Raw genomic sequence first — 17541 nt, forward strand, 5'->3', positions numbered from 1 at the left:
CGCCGATGTCGACGATGAATGACTTGTCGTCCCTCTGCAGGACCCGGAAAGGCCCATCGTACGGCGGCCGGAGCGGTCCCCGGTGTGCGTCGTGCCGGATAAAAACGTACTCCGCAGTGCGAAGTGCTGGGGGGACGTGGGGTTGGGGGCAGCCGTGGTGGGACGTGGGCACGGGGGCAAATCTCCTGGCAGCCTCCTGGAGGACCGAGCGTTGGCGAGCCACGGACCAGGGGCCGGTGGCGTCAGGGATGAATTCGCCCGGCACGCGCAGTGGCTGGCCGTAGACCAGCTCGGCGGTGGAAGCCTGGAGGTCCTCTTTAGGGGCGGTTCTGTGGCCCAATAGGACCCACGGGTGCCTGTCGGCCCAACCTTCGTCCTGGAGGCTGGCTCTGAGAGCGGCCTTCATCGAGCGGTGGAACCGCTCGCACAAGCCGTTGGCTTGGGGGTGGTAGGCCGTGGTGCGGTGAAGCTTGACCCCCAAGGCCTGGGCGACCGCGTCCCAAAGCTCGGAGGTGAATTGCGGGCCTCTTTTGTTGAGTTTTGTTGAGAAGAGGACATGTCCGAGGGCGCGCCGAAACGGGCAATCCAAGTGCCAATGAAGGCCTGCACCACATCGGCGGATGTTGTTGATGCCAGCGGGACGGCCTCCGGCCACCTGGTGGTCCTGTCCACCATCGTGAGGAGGTGAGTGAAGCCCCGCGAGGAGGGAAGGGGTCCCACCAGGTCCACATTGACGTGGTCGAAGCGCCGCGCGGACACGTCGAATGGTGCCAACGGGGCCTGGCTGTGCCGGTGGACCTTCGCGCGCTGGCAGGCGACACAGGCATTGGCCCAGTCACGGACGTCCTTACGGAGCCCGTGCCAGACGAACTTTGCTGCCACGAGCTTCTGTGATGCTTTCCGGCCCGGTGGGAAAGGCCGTGGAGGGCGTCAAAAATGTGCTGCTGCCATCCGGTGGGCACGATGGGGCGAGGTTGGCCCAGGGAAACGTCGCACAGGAGAACCGTGCCTGTGTCCTCGAAGGGGACGTCGGCCAACCGCAGGCCTGTGTCCGCTGTCCGGAGGGCTTGCACCGTCGGGTCGGCGGTCTGGTCGGCCACCATGCGGGCGAAGTCCACACCCAGGTGGACGGCGTTCGCACCGGACCGGGAGAGGCAATCGGCCACAGCGTTGTCCTTGCCCGCAACGTGCCGGGTGTCCGTCGTACATTCGGACACAGCGGAGAGGTGGCGCTGCTAGCGGGCCGACCACGGCTCCGTAACCTTGGCCATGGCGAAGACCAGGGGTTTGTGATCCACAAACGCCGTGAATGGGCGGCCCTCCAAAAGATGGCGGAAGTGGCGAATGGCCAGGTAAAGGCTGAGGAGCTCGCGGTCGAAAGCGCTATACTTGCGCTCGTTAGGTCAAACCTGCCGGCTGAAGAAGGCCAGCAGTTGCCAAGCTCTGTTCACCCACTGTTCATGCACGGCGCCCACCGCGTAGTCGGAAGCGTCCGTGGTGAGGGCAATGGGTGCGTCGAGCGCCGGGTGCGCCAGCATGGTCGCGTTGGCGAGGGCCAGCTTAGCGCCCGTGAACGTCGCGTCCATCTCTGTGGTCCAGGCGACGTCGTGCTTGGCCGACAGGAGTGGAAAGATGGCGGACGTATGAGGCCGGGACGGAGTGGGAAGATGGCGGACGTATGAGGCCGGGACGGGAGTGGTAAGATGGCGGACATATGAGGCCGGGACGGAGTGGGAAGATGGCGGATGTCTGAGGCTGGGACGGAGCACTGATCTCTACACCTGGATTTGTCGCGTCCACAGCGATTGTATACCGAGGAGTGAAGTCACCGGAAGTTCACTTTCCGCCATCTTGTCTCCCCCAAAACATCACTGCAGCGAAGTACGAAAACAGCAGACTGGCAGTAAGAAATCTCCAAATGCAAGCAATAAACTTTGCATGTAACTCATGCAAAGATTTATTAGTTGGTGTAATGAACTTGTGGAAATCACAGACCTCCTGTGACCGTGAGAGAATGTCACTTTGCGTGGTTTAATCACCTTTTACGTCTGTGCGCTGACAGGGATTACAGTGTAGCGGTTACCGGAAGCATGACACAATTACCGTGCACCGGCTGATGACGCAACCAGCGAGCGGTCACGTGTCCGGACTCCCCCGGGCGTGTCCAGACTTGCCCTATCGGGCGAACACTCGCCTTGCATACCACGCCCCGTCGAGAGGCGTGACTTACCTATTTTGCATACCACGCCCCGCCTGAGAGGCGTGGCTTTTGTGTGTTCAGTTTGCATTATAAATTGCCGCCCGTTCGAGGGGCGGATAGAGTGTGCTTTTGAGTTCTTTGGTTTTGAGCTAAATAAATAGCTCGGTGAAACTTCGTTCCTGTGTCGTCCATTTTGTCTGGCTTTATCGTGCGAGCACAGCTCCCACAATTGGTGACCCCGACGTGAAGTCCCACCTGAAGCGCTGGCCCCCGAAGCAGAATGCGACGCTGCGCGAACCGAAGGTGCGGATGGAGGAACCGTTTGCGGCGACCAGGGCGGGGCTGCATAGCGCGGCCTGTTTGTCCTGCACCGAGGCGGGTATCACGCTCAGCTGAGCGCCGGTGTCACACAAAAAACGCCGCCCGGACTCCGTGTCCGTGATAAACAGAAGGCTGCCTGAATGGCCGACGCTCATGGCAGGCAGCGAGCGCCGGCCTGGTCGTTTCCCGACCCGCCGAAAGTGCACGGTGGGCGGCACGTTCTGGCCTTCTGCCCGAACCTGGCGTGGTAATAGCACATGGTCCGCTCTGGTGGAGGCTCCGGCGGTCACGTCGGGTTCAGTCGACGGGGTGTCGCGGCGGCCGCAGCCGTCAGTGGTGCGGACTCGGCCGGTGGTGGCGCCGGTCGTGGCGTGGGCGTTGCCTCGGTCGGCCCAGGGTTCCGGGCGGCCGCTCCGACGTGTCGCCTGGCCGAGAAAAATTTATCGGCCTCCTTGGCCAGGGCGCGAGGGTCCGTGATGGGCGAGTTAGCCAAAGCTAATCGTACCTGCCCGGGTAGCTGCCGGAGGAACAGCTTGCGGAAGAGGAAGTCCGGGCTGTGGTCACCCAGAAGAGCAAGCATGTGGTCCATGCTTTTGGATGGACGGGCCTCGTCCAGCTCCGGGAGGTGTAGTAGTTGTCGTGCGCGTTCGGTCTCCGTGAGTCCAAACGCACCGAGGAGTAGGCCTTTGAGTGCGCCGTATTTGTCAGCGTCCGGCGGGTGCTGTAGGAAGCTCAGGACCCGGGCCGTGGCGGAGGCGTTGAGCGCGGAGACCACGTGGTGGTAGCACGTCGTGTCCTCCGTAATGTTCCGCAGGGCGAATTGAGAATCGGCTTGAGCAAACCAAACGGCCGCGTGAGATTCCCAAAAGCCCGGGAGCTTCAAAGCTGCAGCTGACTCCATCGCCGTGTTCGTAGAAAGGGGTCACCAATTGTGGGAGCTGTGCTCGCACGATAAAGCCAGACAAAATGGACGACACAGGAACGAAGTTTCACCGAGCTATTTATTTAGCTCAAAACCAAAGAACTCAAAAGCACACTGAATCCGCCCCTCGAACGGGCGGCAATTTATATCGCAAACTGAACACACAAAAGCCACGCCTGTCAGGCGGGGCGTGGTATGCAAAATAGGTAAGTCACGCCTCTCGAGGGGCGTGGTATGCAAGGCGAGTGTTCGGCCGAGGGGACAAATCTGGACACGCCCGGGCGAGTCCGGACAAGTGACCGCTCGCCGGTTGCGTCATCGGCCGATGCACGGTAATTGTGTCATGCTTCCGGTAACCGCAACACTGTAATCCCTGTCAGCGCACAGACGTAAAAGGTGATTAAACCACGCAAAGTGACATTCTCTCACGGTCACAGGAGGTCTGTGATTTCCACAAGTTCATTACACCAACTAATAAATCTTTGCATGAGTTACATGCAAAGTTTATTGCTTGCATTTGGAGATTTCTTACTGCCAGTCTGCTTCTTTCGTACTTCGCTGCAGTGATGTGTTGGAGGAGACAAGATGGCGGAAAGTGAACTTCCGGTGACTTCACTCCTCGGTATACAATCGCTGTGGACGCGACAAATCCAGGTGTAGAGATCAGTGCTCCGTCCCAGCCTCAGACATCCGCCATCTTCCCACTCCGTCCCGGCCTCATACGTCCGCCATTTTCCCACTCCCGTCTCGGCCACATATGTCCGCCATCTTCCCACTCCGTCCCGGCCTCATACGTCCGCCATCTTCCCACTCCCGTCCCGGCCTCATACGTCCGCCATCTTCCCACTCCGTCCCGGCCTCATACTTCCGCCATCTTCCCACTACCGTCCCGGCCTCATACGTCCGCCATCTTCCCACTACCGTCCCGGCCTCATACGTCCGCCATCTTCCCACTCCGTCCCGGCCTCATACGTCCGCCATCTTCCCACTCCGTCCCGGCCTCATACTTCCGCCATCTTCCCACTCCCGTCCCGGCCTCATACGTCCGCCATCTTCCCACTCCATTCCCGGCCTCATACGTCCGCCATCTTCCCACTCCATTCCCGGCCTCATACGTCCGACATCTTCCCACTCCATTCCCGGCCTCATACGTCCGACATCTTCCCACCAATATATTTATTTATTACGTTTTATTTAAGGTGTACTTGTGGACGCAGATTTGTTCAATGTTTACATGGACCACAATAAAGAATATTAATAGGTCTATGTCCAGATCCTGGTTGAGTTATACATTTCCCCAAGGTGTGCTTGTTCAGGTGGACTAACCTCTCATTTGGACTTCAACTACGCACTGTGCCAACATTTTTACACCGTCTATCTTCATATGACGGGAAATGATATCTAAAGAGAGATAGAACGTACTAAATATACAAAAAGGAAAAAATTTAACGGAAATGAATGTTTTGATGCGTTTCAACTTCATATTTATTTTACTAATTTGATACATCCACGGCTCCATGGTAATGGGAGGGGCTACACTTACCTCATACGTCATAGGAATTGAATACATTCATAAACATTGTGCAATATATTTATTAGACGTGTACAACGTCATCGATTCACCTTGTGTGAGGGAAAAATATATTTATTCCTTAATGGCTTTGAAGTATATTTATATTGAAAGAAGAATTAGAAGAGAAATGGTATGAGAAAGTGTTTATTACCCATTTGAAGAGGAAGATGCAAGACTGCCTAACGAGTAACGAAGAAGAAGCGGCAGCGGAACTGGGGAAGACCGAAGAAGTCTACTCGTGCTGAGTAGGCCGTATTTGTGAAGCTAAACATTTGTCGGTTTGAGACGAACCTTTTCTTATTTTTTTACATCTGTCGCCGATCTTTGTTCCTCCAAAGAAACAAGCAAGTCAGGTATTGTTATTACACTCCTACTACCAACTGAATGAATCCATGTTTCCATGTTTAGTGAATCCATGTTTGAAGTGAATGTGAAGTGAATCCATGTTTAAATCCTCAGTCCAATTATTTTTGAAGCCACACAACACAACACAACAACATGCATTTTAAGGCCATTTTCCCTGCTAGAGCGGGGGTTCGCCTTGCGGTCCCCATGACGATGTTCTCCATTTTGCCCGATTTTCTGCATCTCTATACATCTATTACTGTTGTGTGTATATCGAATAAATCGTGAAACAGACACAACATGGATCTTTGTGAGTAACGAGTTTTAACAAACGTCAGAACTAGAATACAAACATTTTTGTATGACAATTCACTTTAATACGTGATAATTATTGCTGTGGATTTCTAGTCAAAAATTAAACGAGCGCTGCATTACATGTAGCAGTAGCTGCTGATAGATAGATACATCTATGAGTATGAGTGCTATAATAGCAGTAGCTGCTGATAGATAGATACATCTATGAGTGCTATAATAGCAGTAGCTGCTCATAGATAGATACATCTATGAGTGCTATAATAGCAGTAGCTGCTGATAGATAGATACATCTATGAATGCTATAATAGCAGTAGCTGCTGATAGATAGATACATCTATGAGTGCTATAATAGCAGTAGCTGCTGATAGATAGATACATCTATGAGTGCTATAATAGCAGTAGCTGCTGATAGATAGATACATCTATGAGTGCTATAATAGCAGTAGCTGCTGATAGATAGATACATCTATGAGTGCTATAATAGCAGCAGCTGCTGATAGATAGATACATCTATGAGTGCTATAATAGCAGTAGCTGCTGATATATAGATACATCTATGAATGCTATAATAGCACTAGCTGCTGATTGATAGATACATCTATGAGTGCTATAATAGCAGTAGCTGCTGATAGATAGATACATCTATGAGTGCTATAATAGCAGTAGCTGCTGATATATAGATACATCTATGAGTGCTATAATAGCAGTAGCTGCTGATATATAGATACATCTATGAATGCTATAATAGCAGTAGCTGCTGATAGATAGATACATCTATGAGTGCTATAATAGTAGCTGCTGATATATAGATACATCTATGAGTGCTATAATAGCAGTAGCTGCTGATAGATAGATACATCTATGAGTGCTATAATAGCAGTAGCTGCTGATATATAGATACATCTATGAATGCTATAATAGCAGTAGCTTCTGATAGATAGATACATCTATGAGTGCTATAATAGCAGTAGCTGCTGATATATAGATACATCTATGAGTGCTATAATAGCAGTAGCTGCTGATAGATAGATACATCTATGAATGCTATAATAGCAGTAGCTGCTGATAGATAGATACATCTATGAGTGCTATAATAGCAGTAGCTGCTGATAGATAGATACATCTATGAATGCTATAATAGCAGTAGCTGCTGATAGATAGATACATCTATGAGTGCTATAATAGCAGTAGCTGCTGATAGATAGATACATCTATGAATGCTATAATAGCAGTAGCTGCTGATAGATAGATACATCTATGAGTGCTATAATAGCAGTAGCTGCTGATATATAGATACATCTATGAATGCTATAATAGCAGTAGCTGCTGATATATAGATACATCTATGAGTGCTATAATAGCAGTAGCTGCTGATATATAGATACATCTATGAATGCTATAATAGCAGTAGCTGCTGATCGATAGATACATCTATGAGTGCTATAATAGCAGTAGCTGCTGATATATAGATACATCTATGAGTGGTATAATAGCAGTAGCTGCTGATAGATAGATACATCTATGAGTGCTATAATAGCAGTAGCTGCTGATATATAGATACATCTATGAATGCTATAATAGCAGTAGCTGCTGATAGATAGATACATCTATGAGTGCTATAATAGCAGTAGCTGCTGATAGATAGATACATCTATGAGTGCTATAATAGCAGTAGCTGCTGATATATAGATACATCTATGAATGCTATAATAGCAGTAGCTGCTGATATATAGATACATCTATGAGTGCTATAATAGCAGTAGCTGCTGATAGATAGATACATCTATGAGTGCTATAATAGCAGTAGCTGCTGATATATAGATACATCTATGAATGCTATAATAGCAGTAGCTTCTGATAGATAGATACATCTATGAGTGCTATAATAGCAGTAGCTGCTGATAGATAGATGGGCTTATCTACGGTATTGGGACATTTGTGGCATGCCTCTATTGTTAACTGAACTGACGAAAGCACAATGATTTTTTTGTCGTACAAAATATTAAATTCAGATGTGGCACACCCTGGAGAGATACCAGAGATAGTTTGGTGCAAATAAAATACTTCGTTGGATTTTTATTTCAAATGAAGTTTCATGTCCACCCTCCTACAAAAGGGTGAAAACGTGACACGCCAACATATATCAAAATAAAACATGATTAGAATCACATATATGAGGTCAAGTTCTTTCCCTTATCTCTATAATAATAATTACAACATCATTAAGTAAACTTATCGCGTTTTTATTTTTATTTTGAAGTCGTTTAATATTTTTTCTGAATTTTCAAAAATGTAGTGCACGTTCGTTATGGCGTCTGTCCCCGAAATTACGAACGTGAAAGATAGGTTTTCACTGATTTGTTGTTAATTTTAATTCATATTTTCAAGTTCTTACAATTGTGTAGAACACCAGCTTCATTATGCTGTAGATGTTTTTTGCGTGAAGAGATGATCGTTTGCGAACAAAACGATCGCAAAATGTAGAATTGCATTCTGTCCCCGATTTTTCTACGTTCGTAACAAAATGAAAATTGGCCGTTTCAAGTTCCTGTGCGGGAAAATCTTCTTCTTCTTGCGTGATCGGATCGGTCTTGACTTCCGGGTATGTCTAAAAGGACGCCATTGTAGCACAATTTTTTTTAGTTTTAAGTTATGCCGTCAAACGCGTGATCGGTCCTCGAAGTAATGAACGCAACATCAGATACGAACGAGTATTCTGTTCTTCGTTTGCGGCAAGATTTTAAAGGTATTTGGTTTCTACACACCAACATATTGAGAAAGGTACGTATAATTGCATTTTGTGACCTATTTTAGTAACGATTTTGTACCCGGGTGTCAGTGCATTTCTCGATAGAACGCCATGTGGACAGAAACGATGTGTGTTGTGTGTGTGTGTACGTTTGAACGGGGACAGCCGAGCGGAGTTTGTCTTTTTTTGCGAACGTGAATGAAGTTTCTATTGTTGGTTGAAATAGCAGACGTGACTTGCTGCATCAGTCAATAGCTGATAATATGTGTACCATGCAATGATTACGGTAATGAGTGGGGGGGGGACATCTTTGAAATAATGCGATAAATCGGTTTCATTAGCAATGTAAATGATGGGGATGATTTTTACAACATCGGATGCGCATCTTACGACGCCATGGTATTGGCGTCCGCTGATTGGACAATCCAGAGCATGCATTCCGCCATTTGTGCCGGTGTCATCGATCGCAGTGTATGCTAATCTCATCAGGTGGGTTTACCATAATTTATTCCATATTTCTTTTTTTTTTTTTTTTTTTTTTTTTGTATACAAGATCGAGGCTCGTGAAAGAGCGAAAATTAATCACACAGAAAGACAAACAGACACATAAAACAAATAACATCGGGAGCGGTAGACAAGATGGGGAGAGAGGGGGAAGGACACAAACACAACATTTGAGAGCAGGGACCGAGAGACATGGAGACATCGAGAGATCTGTGGGAGGGAGAGGGCTTTGGGGGGGAGGCATGTGAAGGGGGGAGGCATGTGAAAGGGGGGAGGCATGTGAAAGGGGGGAGGCATGTGAAGGGGGGGGGGGGGTGGGAGAGGTATAAACATATGGACACTGCCAGGATTTCCAGGAAATAAGTTGGAATTTCAAACAAGGTGGATCTGGGGTGAATTAGTGGGGGTAGAAAAGATCAAGGTTATGGATGGGAGAAGATAAGAGATGGTGGTGAACAGCTGTTTTAAAGACCTGGAGGGAGGAGAGGGATTGAAGGGAGTGTGGGAGTTTGTTCCACAGGCGGGAGAAAAGAGGAATGAAAGAGTGAAGGTGAGCAGAGAGCCGAGATTTCGGCAGTTTAACCATCAGAGGGTTGCTGGCAGATCTTGTGCGACCTGTAGGAATATTTGGGGGACAGAGCACGGAGAGAGCTGGGGGAGCAAGGCCGGAGAGGAGTCGGTAGAAGACAGAAAGACCACCTACCTGCCTGCGGTGAGGGAGTGAAAGGCCCTCAGAGATAGCTTCATCGCGGGAGATTCCAATGATTTTGAAAGCTTTGGATTCAACAGCGTGAAGCCGAGCCAGGTGTGAGGCAGGAGCACCAGCCCATAGGGGAGAACAGTATTCCATTGAGCTGCGGATGAAAGCCTTGTATGTGGTGAGGAGCTCAGGTGTGCCGAGGAAGGACTTCGCACGACGGAGGATGCCCAGTCGGCGACTGGCTTTGGAGGCCAGCTTGGAAATGTGGTTTTCCCAAGAAAGATCATGGCAGATAGTGAGACCCAAAAGCTTGAGTGACTGAACTTCTTGGAGAGGATTGTTGAGAAAGTAGATGGGAGGGTTGTCCAGTCGATCTTTTCGGAGAGACATAGTAAGAGAGTGAGACTTGGCAGGATTGAAAGACATGTTCCACTTGTTTGACCAGTCTGTGATTTTGTCCAGGTCTTCAGAGAGTGAGGAGGCTGCAGACTGCCTATCTGAGGGAAGAGGAATGGAGCGGCAGAGAGTGGAGTCATCAGCAAAGAGATAGAGAGGATTTTCCAGAGAGTCAGAGAGATCATTGATAAAGACCAGAAAAAGCACAGGGCCCAGCACACTTCCTTGGGGAACTCCAGCCTGAACAGGAAGGGGAGATGAGAGAAATCCATTCAGGGCCACACGTTGACTACGACCAGAGAGGAAGTCCGCAAGCCATGCATGGAGATTTCCATGGATACCATAGGAGGAGAGTTTGGTGAGCAGAGCTGGGTGCCAGACCGTATTAAAGGCCCTTGATATGTCAAGGGAGACAGCTCTGATTTCCTGTTTGGCATTCAGGACCTCCATCCATTGTTGAGACAGCAGAAGCAGCATGTCCAGAGTAGAGTGACCTGGTCTGAAACCAAATTGATGATCAGAGATCAAGCCATTGGAGAAGAGGAAAGATTTCATATCCGAAGCAATGATGGATTCCATGACTTTGCTGATAATTGGGAGCAGGCTGATTGGTCTGTAGTGGCAAGGATCTGTTTTTGCACCTTTTTTGTGTAAAGCGGTAATGTTAGCTGATTTCCAGGATGCTGGCAGATGACCTTGAGCAAAAGATAGGGTGAAAAGAACAGAGAGAGGGTGAGATAGAGCGGCAGAGCAGGATTTTAGGACCCGTGGGCTGATGCCGTCTGGTCCAGTTGCAGAATCAGAGTCGAGGTTTGACAAAAACTCCTCCACCTTGTCAGGATTACGTGATATACTGTGATTACGACGAAGTGAAACCGATCAGCAGCCTATCAGTATCATATAAAGCAATAAATAACAAGGCTTCAGCTTCTGAAAGCTAAAAACAAAGTGTACTTCGCTTTGCAAAGTACACTTCGCAAAGTGTACTTCAAAAAAAACAAGACAGAAGTTCCATGAAGAAATCAATTAATTGGGTTTTGATGGGAATGTCTGTCCCCGTTACCAACATTACTATAATTTACAAAACACCATATATAAAGGGAAAAGTTTGATTTTGTATTTCATTAAAAACATGTGGTTTTGCTTTCTTTGACAGTCTTTTCATTCAAGATACATAAAATGTGTATGGTAACATCAGTCAGATGGTATTAGTAAAGAAAGTCTGTCCCCGTTACCAACGTTACCATATGTTCAATATTATGGCAGGTAGGTTTATGCAGATCCAGTTCAACAGAAAGTCTCTCGATTTTGATAAATTTAAGGTATACATGACTGATGGATTGCAAAGCTGTATTATGATGTATTTTAAAGGTGTTCAATGAGTATTTGGTTTAAAAAAATTTTTTTAATTTGGGACAATAAGTTCAGAATATTTGTCACTGACAAAACTTTTGGTATTTCACCCCCAGGAAAAGTATATTTTCAACACATGGAGTTTAATCATACTGAAATGACACACTGAGACATGTCAAACTCAAAGAGGTGCTATCTCTGTATTTTTTATTGCTATTCTTATGCCTTTTGTCTGTCCCCGTTCGTAGCGTTACCATGCCTGAAGCGTGAGCTATCTCTGCCGGCATAATTTATAATAAACAAAAAGTTATCCTTATCTTTATAGTTTTGGATAGTGTGCACTCTAAAGAATGAAATATGTAAAAATGAGAATCTGCTCATCAGCTTCATTTTTTGTCCTCCATGTAACACAAATATACCCCATTACCGTAGATAAGCCCAGATACATCTATTAGTGCTATAATAGCAGTAGCTTCTGATAGATAGAAACATCTATGAGTGATATAATAGCAGTAGCTGCTGATATATAGATACATCTATGAGTGCTATAATAGCAGTAGCTGCTGATAGATAGATACATCTATGAGTGCTATAATAGCAGGAGCTGCTGATAGATAGATACATCTATGAGTGCTATAATAGCAGGAGCTGCTGATAGATAGATACATCTATGAGTGCTATCATAGCAGTAGCTGCTGATATATAGATACATCTATGAGTGCTATAATAGCAGTAGCTTCTGATAGATAGATACATCTATGAGTGCTATAATAGCAGGAGCTGCTGATATATAGATACATCTATGAGTGCTATAATAGCAGTAGCTTCTGATAGATAGATACATCTATGAGTGCTATAATAGCAGGAGCTGCTGATATATAGATACATCTATGAGTGCTATAATAGCAGTAGCTTCTGATAGATAGATACATCTATGAGTGCTATAATAGCAGTAGCTGCTGATAGATAGATACATCTATGAGTGCTATAATAGCAGGAGCTGCTGATAGATAGATACATCTATGCGTGCTATAATAGCAGTAGCTTCTGATATATAGATACATCTATGAGTGCTATAATAGCAGTAGCTGCTGATATATAGATGCATCTATGAGTGCTATAATAGCAGGAGCTGCTGATATATAGATACATCTATGAGTGCTATAATAGCATTAGCTGCTGATTGATAGATACATCTATGAGTGCTATAATAGCAGTGGCTGCTGATATATACATACATCTATGAGTGCTATAATAGCAGTAGCTGCTGATATATAGATACATCTATGAGTGCTATAATAGCAGTAGCTGCTGATAGATAGATACATCTATGAGTGCTATAATAGCATTAGCTGCTGATATATAGATACATCTATGAGTGCGATAATAGCAGTAGCTGCTGATATATAGATACATCTATGAGTGCTATAATAGCAGGAGCTGCTGATATATAGATACATCTATGAGTGCTATAATAGCATTAGCTGCTGATATATAGATACATCTATGAGTGCGATAATAGCAGTAGCTGCTGATATATAGATGCATCTATGAGTGCGATAATAGCATTAGCTGCTGATATATAGATACATCTATGAGTGCTATAATAGCATTAGCTGCTGATATATAGATACATCTATGAGTGCTATAATAGCATTAGCTGCTGATATATAGATGCATCTATGAGTGCTATAATAGCATTAGCTGCTGATATATAGATACATCTATGAGTGCTATAATAGCATTAGCTGCTGATATATAGATACATCTATGAGTGTTATAATAGCAGTAGCTGCTGATATATAGATGCATCTATGAGTGCTATAATAGCATTAGCTGCTGATATATAGATACATCTATGAGTGCTATAATAGTAGGAGCTGCTGATATATAGATACATCTATGAGTGCTATAATAGCATTAGCTGCTGATTGATAGATACATCTTTGAGTGCTATAATAGCAGTGGCTGCTGATATATACATACATCTATGAGTGCTATAATAGCAGTAGCTGCTGATGTATAGATACATCTATGAGTGCTATAATAGCAGTAGCTGCTGCTGATAGATAGATACATCTATGAGTGCTATAATAGCATTAGCTGCTGATATATAGATACATCTATGAGTGCTATAATAGCAGGAGCTGCTGATATATAGATACATCTATGAGTGCTATAATAGCATTAGCTGCTGATATATAGATACATCTATGAGTGCGATAATAGCAGTAGCTGCTGATATATAGATGCATCTATGAGTGCGATAATAGCATTAGCTGCTGATATATAGATACATCTATGAGTGCTATAATAGCATTAGCTGCTGATATATAGATACATCTATGAGTGCTATAATAGCATTAGCTGCTGATATATAGATGCATCTATGAGTGCTATAATAGCATTAGCTGCTGATATATAGATACATCTATGAGTGCTATAATAGCATTAGCTGCTGATATATAGATACATCTATGAGTGCTATAATAGCAGTAGCTGCTGATATATAGATGCATCTATGAGTGCTATAATAGCATTAGCTGCTGATATATAGATACATCTATGAGTGCTATAATAGTAGGAGCTGCTGATATATAGATACATCTATGAGTGCTATAATAGCATTAGCTGCTGATATATAGATACATCTATGAGTGCTATAATAGCATTAGCTGCTGATATATAGATACATCTATGAGTGCTATAATAGCATTAGCTGCTGATATATAGATACATCTATGAGTGCTATAATAGCAGTAGCTGCTGGTTGATAGATATATCGATGAGTGCTATTGAAGCGCGGTGCTACGCGCACTTACTTGTATAACAAGAAGGAAGCGGACAATGCGGTAAGTTTAAGAGTCTTTATTATAAGAGCTCAACTGTAGCACTGGGGCGCTCTGGGCTGCGCGCCCGGTGTACATCCCGCGGCCACGCCTACCCCTCGGGCGTGGCCGCCGCCCACTTGGTGCGCGGAATGATGCCCTCACGCCAGTGAGCTTTCGTGTCCGCCACACCCGCCCCCTCAGAATTCCCGCGCACCTGGAGGGCCAGTTTGCGGGGCAAACGGATGACCTGGCCGAAGCGCCCTCTGTCGACTGGCGGCGTCCGGGGTGCAGGGATGCCAGCCGGGATGCCTCCGGCTCCGGCTCCGGGGATGGGTGCAGCACCGGGGGGCGGCGTGCCGGTGGGCCTGGGCGGTGCCGGGGGTCCCCCCGCAGGGGGGCGGCCCCGACGCGGGGGCCGAGCCACCGGCGGTGGGTGGTCCACGTCGAGGTGGGCCGGCTTGAGGCGATCCACCAAGACGCGGTCGGGAGTGCCGCCGATGTCCAAGGTGAAATGTTTCACCCTGGTCTCCAGCACGCGGAAAGGCCCGTCGTACGGGGGCCGCAGTGGTGTCCGGTGGGCGTCGTGCCGGACAAAGACGTACTCCGCGGTGCGAAGCTCCGGGGCGACGTGCGTAGGCGGGTGCTGGTGTGCCGTCGGCACCGGGGCGAACTTCTGGGCGGTCTCCTGCAGCGCGGAGCGCTCCTGCGCCGCGGACCATGGTGCCGTGGGGTCGGGGAGGAACTCGCCCGGCACCCGCAGCGGTTGTCCGAAGACCAACTCCGCCGCGGATGCGCGCAGGTCGTCCTTGGGCACCGTCCGGAGGCCCAGCAGGACCCAGGGGAGCCTGTCGACCCAGCCGCCGTCTCTGAGGGTGGCTCGGAGCGTGGCCTTCAACGAGCGGTGGAACCGCTCGCACAGGCCGTTGGCCTGGGGTTGGTAGGCCGTGGTTCGGTGCAGCTGGACCCCGAGCCCCCGCGCGACCGCCCCCCAGAGCTCCGAGGTGAACTGGGGGCCGCCGTCGGACGAGATGTCCGATGGGGCGCCGAACCGGGCGACCCAGGTGGCGATGAACGCCTGTGCGATGTCCGCCGCCGTCGTCGCCGCCAAAGGCACGGCCTCGCCACCGGGTGGTGCGGTCCACCATTGTCAGGACATGGGTGAAAACCCGCGAGGGGGGCAGAGGTCCCACCAGGTCCACGTGCACGTGGTCGAACCTACGTGCCGGCACCGTAAACGGGGCCAATGGGGCCTGGGTGTGCCGGTGCACCTTCGCGCGCTGGCACGCGAGGCACGTCCTGGTCCAGCCGCGGACGGCCTTCCAGAGGCCATGCCAGACAAACGTGTCGGCGACCAACCTCTGGGAGGCCTTCGTGCCCGGGTGGGACAGGCTGTGGATGGCGTCAAAAACCTGGCGCTGCCAGCCCGCGGGCACGATGGGGCGACGTCGCACAAGAGGGCCGCGCCGTCGAACGGCACCTCGGTGACGCGGAGGCCCGTGACGGCGGTCCGCTAGGCCTGGACGCCGAGGTCGGCGGCCTGGTCCGCCGCCATCCGGGCATAGTCGATGCCAAGGTGGACTGCGTGGGCGAAGGACCGGGAAAGGCAATCCGCCACCGGGTTGTCCTTCCCCGCGACATGCCGGATGTCCGTCGTGTACTCGGACACGGCCGAGAGGTGACGCTGCTGCCGGGCCGACCACGGCTCGGCGACCTTGCCCATCGCGAAGACCAGTGGCTTGTGGTCGACGAAGGCCGTGAATGCACGGCCCTCGAGCAGATGGCGGAAGTGCCTGACCGCCAGGTGAAGCCCGAGCAACTCGTGGTCGAAGGTACTATAACGGCGTTCGGGCGGGCGAAGCTGCCGGCTGAAGAACGCCAGCGGTTGCCAGGCACCACGCACCCATTGCTCATGCACCGCGCCCACCGCGTAGTCCGAGGCGTCGGTGGTGAGGGCGATCGGGCACCGGGTGCGTGAGCATGGTGGCGTTAGCCAAGGCGAGCTTTGCGCCCGCGAACGCCGCGTCCATCTGCTCGGTCCAGGTAACGTCACCTTTGCCCGGCTTCCCCCGGAGGGCCTCGTGCAAGGGGCGCAGGAGCTGGGCGATGCGGGGCAGGAACCGATGGTAAAAGTTTACCATGCCCAGGAACTCCTGGAGCCCCTTGATCGTGCGGGGGCGCGGAAACCCCTTCACCGCCTCCACCTTGGCCGGTAGCGGGACGGCCCCGTGCCTGGTGACGCGGTGCCCCAAAAAGTCGATGTCGGCGACGCCAAACCGGCACTTGGCGGGGTTCACGATGAGGCCATGCTGGCCCAGACGTTCGAAGAGCGTGCGGAGATGGTGTAGGTGCTCTTCGCGGGACGCGCTGGCGACCAGGATGTCGTCCAGGTACACGTAGACGAAATCCAAGTCGCGCAAGACGCTGTCCATGAGGCGCTGGAACGCCTGAGCCGCATTTTTCAAACCGAAGGGCATCCGAAGAAATTCGAAAAGGCCGAATGGCGTGATGACCGCCGTCTTCGGGATGTCCTCCGGCCTGACGGGTACCTGATGGTAGCCGCGTATGAGGTCCACCTTCGAAAATAAGGACATGCCCGCCAACCGGGCGGATAAGTCCTGGATGTGGGGGACGGGGTAGCGGTCGGGGGTGGTGGCGTCGAGGCGCCGGTAGTCCCCGCACGGTTGCCATCCCCCGCCGGGCTTTGGCACGATGTGAAGCGGCGACGCCCAAGCACTCGGAGCGCCGCACGATGCCGAGCCGCTCCAGCGTAGCGAACTCCGCTTTAGCTACCGCAAGCTTCGTCGGCTCGAGGCGGCGTGCCCAGGCGTAGACCGGTGGCCCGGCGGTGGGGATGTGGTGTTCCACCCCGTGCTTGACGGCCCCCGCTGAGAAGGTGGGCCGCGTGAGGGCCGGGGAAACCCGCGAGGAGGCGGGTGAATTCGTTCGCTGCCGGAAGTGTACAGATGAACCTGGCCGGAACCGAACCACTCAGCGAGCCGCTCGATGAGCCGCTCCGGGAGCTGCTCAACGAGGCGGGCAGCACGCAAGCGAGCAAGCTGAACGTCTCAGCCTGGACAAGCCTTCTGTGCTTGACGTCCACCAGTAGACCATTGGCACACAGGAAGTCCGCGCCGAGCAGTGCCATCGGCACGTCGGCAGTGACGAACGACCACCGGAAAACGTGCCCTCCGAACCGCAGAGAAAGGCAGCGTTTTCCGTACGTGCGAATGGACGTACCGTTGGCAGAAAGCAGCGCGGGGCCCCGGCCCGCGGACTGCTTGTCGGACGTACCGGTGGGAACGACACTCACCTGCGCTCCCGTGTTGCACAGG

The 17541-nt window shown here is 49.9% G+C and overlaps 1 protein-coding gene across 1 annotated transcript in view; it reads left to right on the forward strand.

Annotated features, from left to right (window-relative positions):
* The first annotated feature begins 5015 nt into the window (after positions 1 to 5015).
* The window catches only part of SKP1 (S-phase kinase associated protein 1), a 60233-nt gene continuing 47707 nt past the window's right edge, over positions 5016 to 17541 (forward strand). The window contains exon 1 of the mRNA XM_068107259.2: positions 5016 to 5369. The gene's annotated coding sequence lies outside the window, so the exon portion shown is untranslated. The remainder of the gene's footprint in view (positions 5370 to 17541) is intronic.

This window comes from Myxine glutinosa, chromosome 2, assembly GCF_964187855.1.
Source record: "Myxine glutinosa chromosome 2, kmMyxGlut1.1, whole genome shotgun sequence".
In the NCBI taxonomy this organism is placed as follows: Eukaryota; Metazoa; Chordata; class Myxini; order Myxiniformes; family Myxinidae; genus Myxine; species Myxine glutinosa.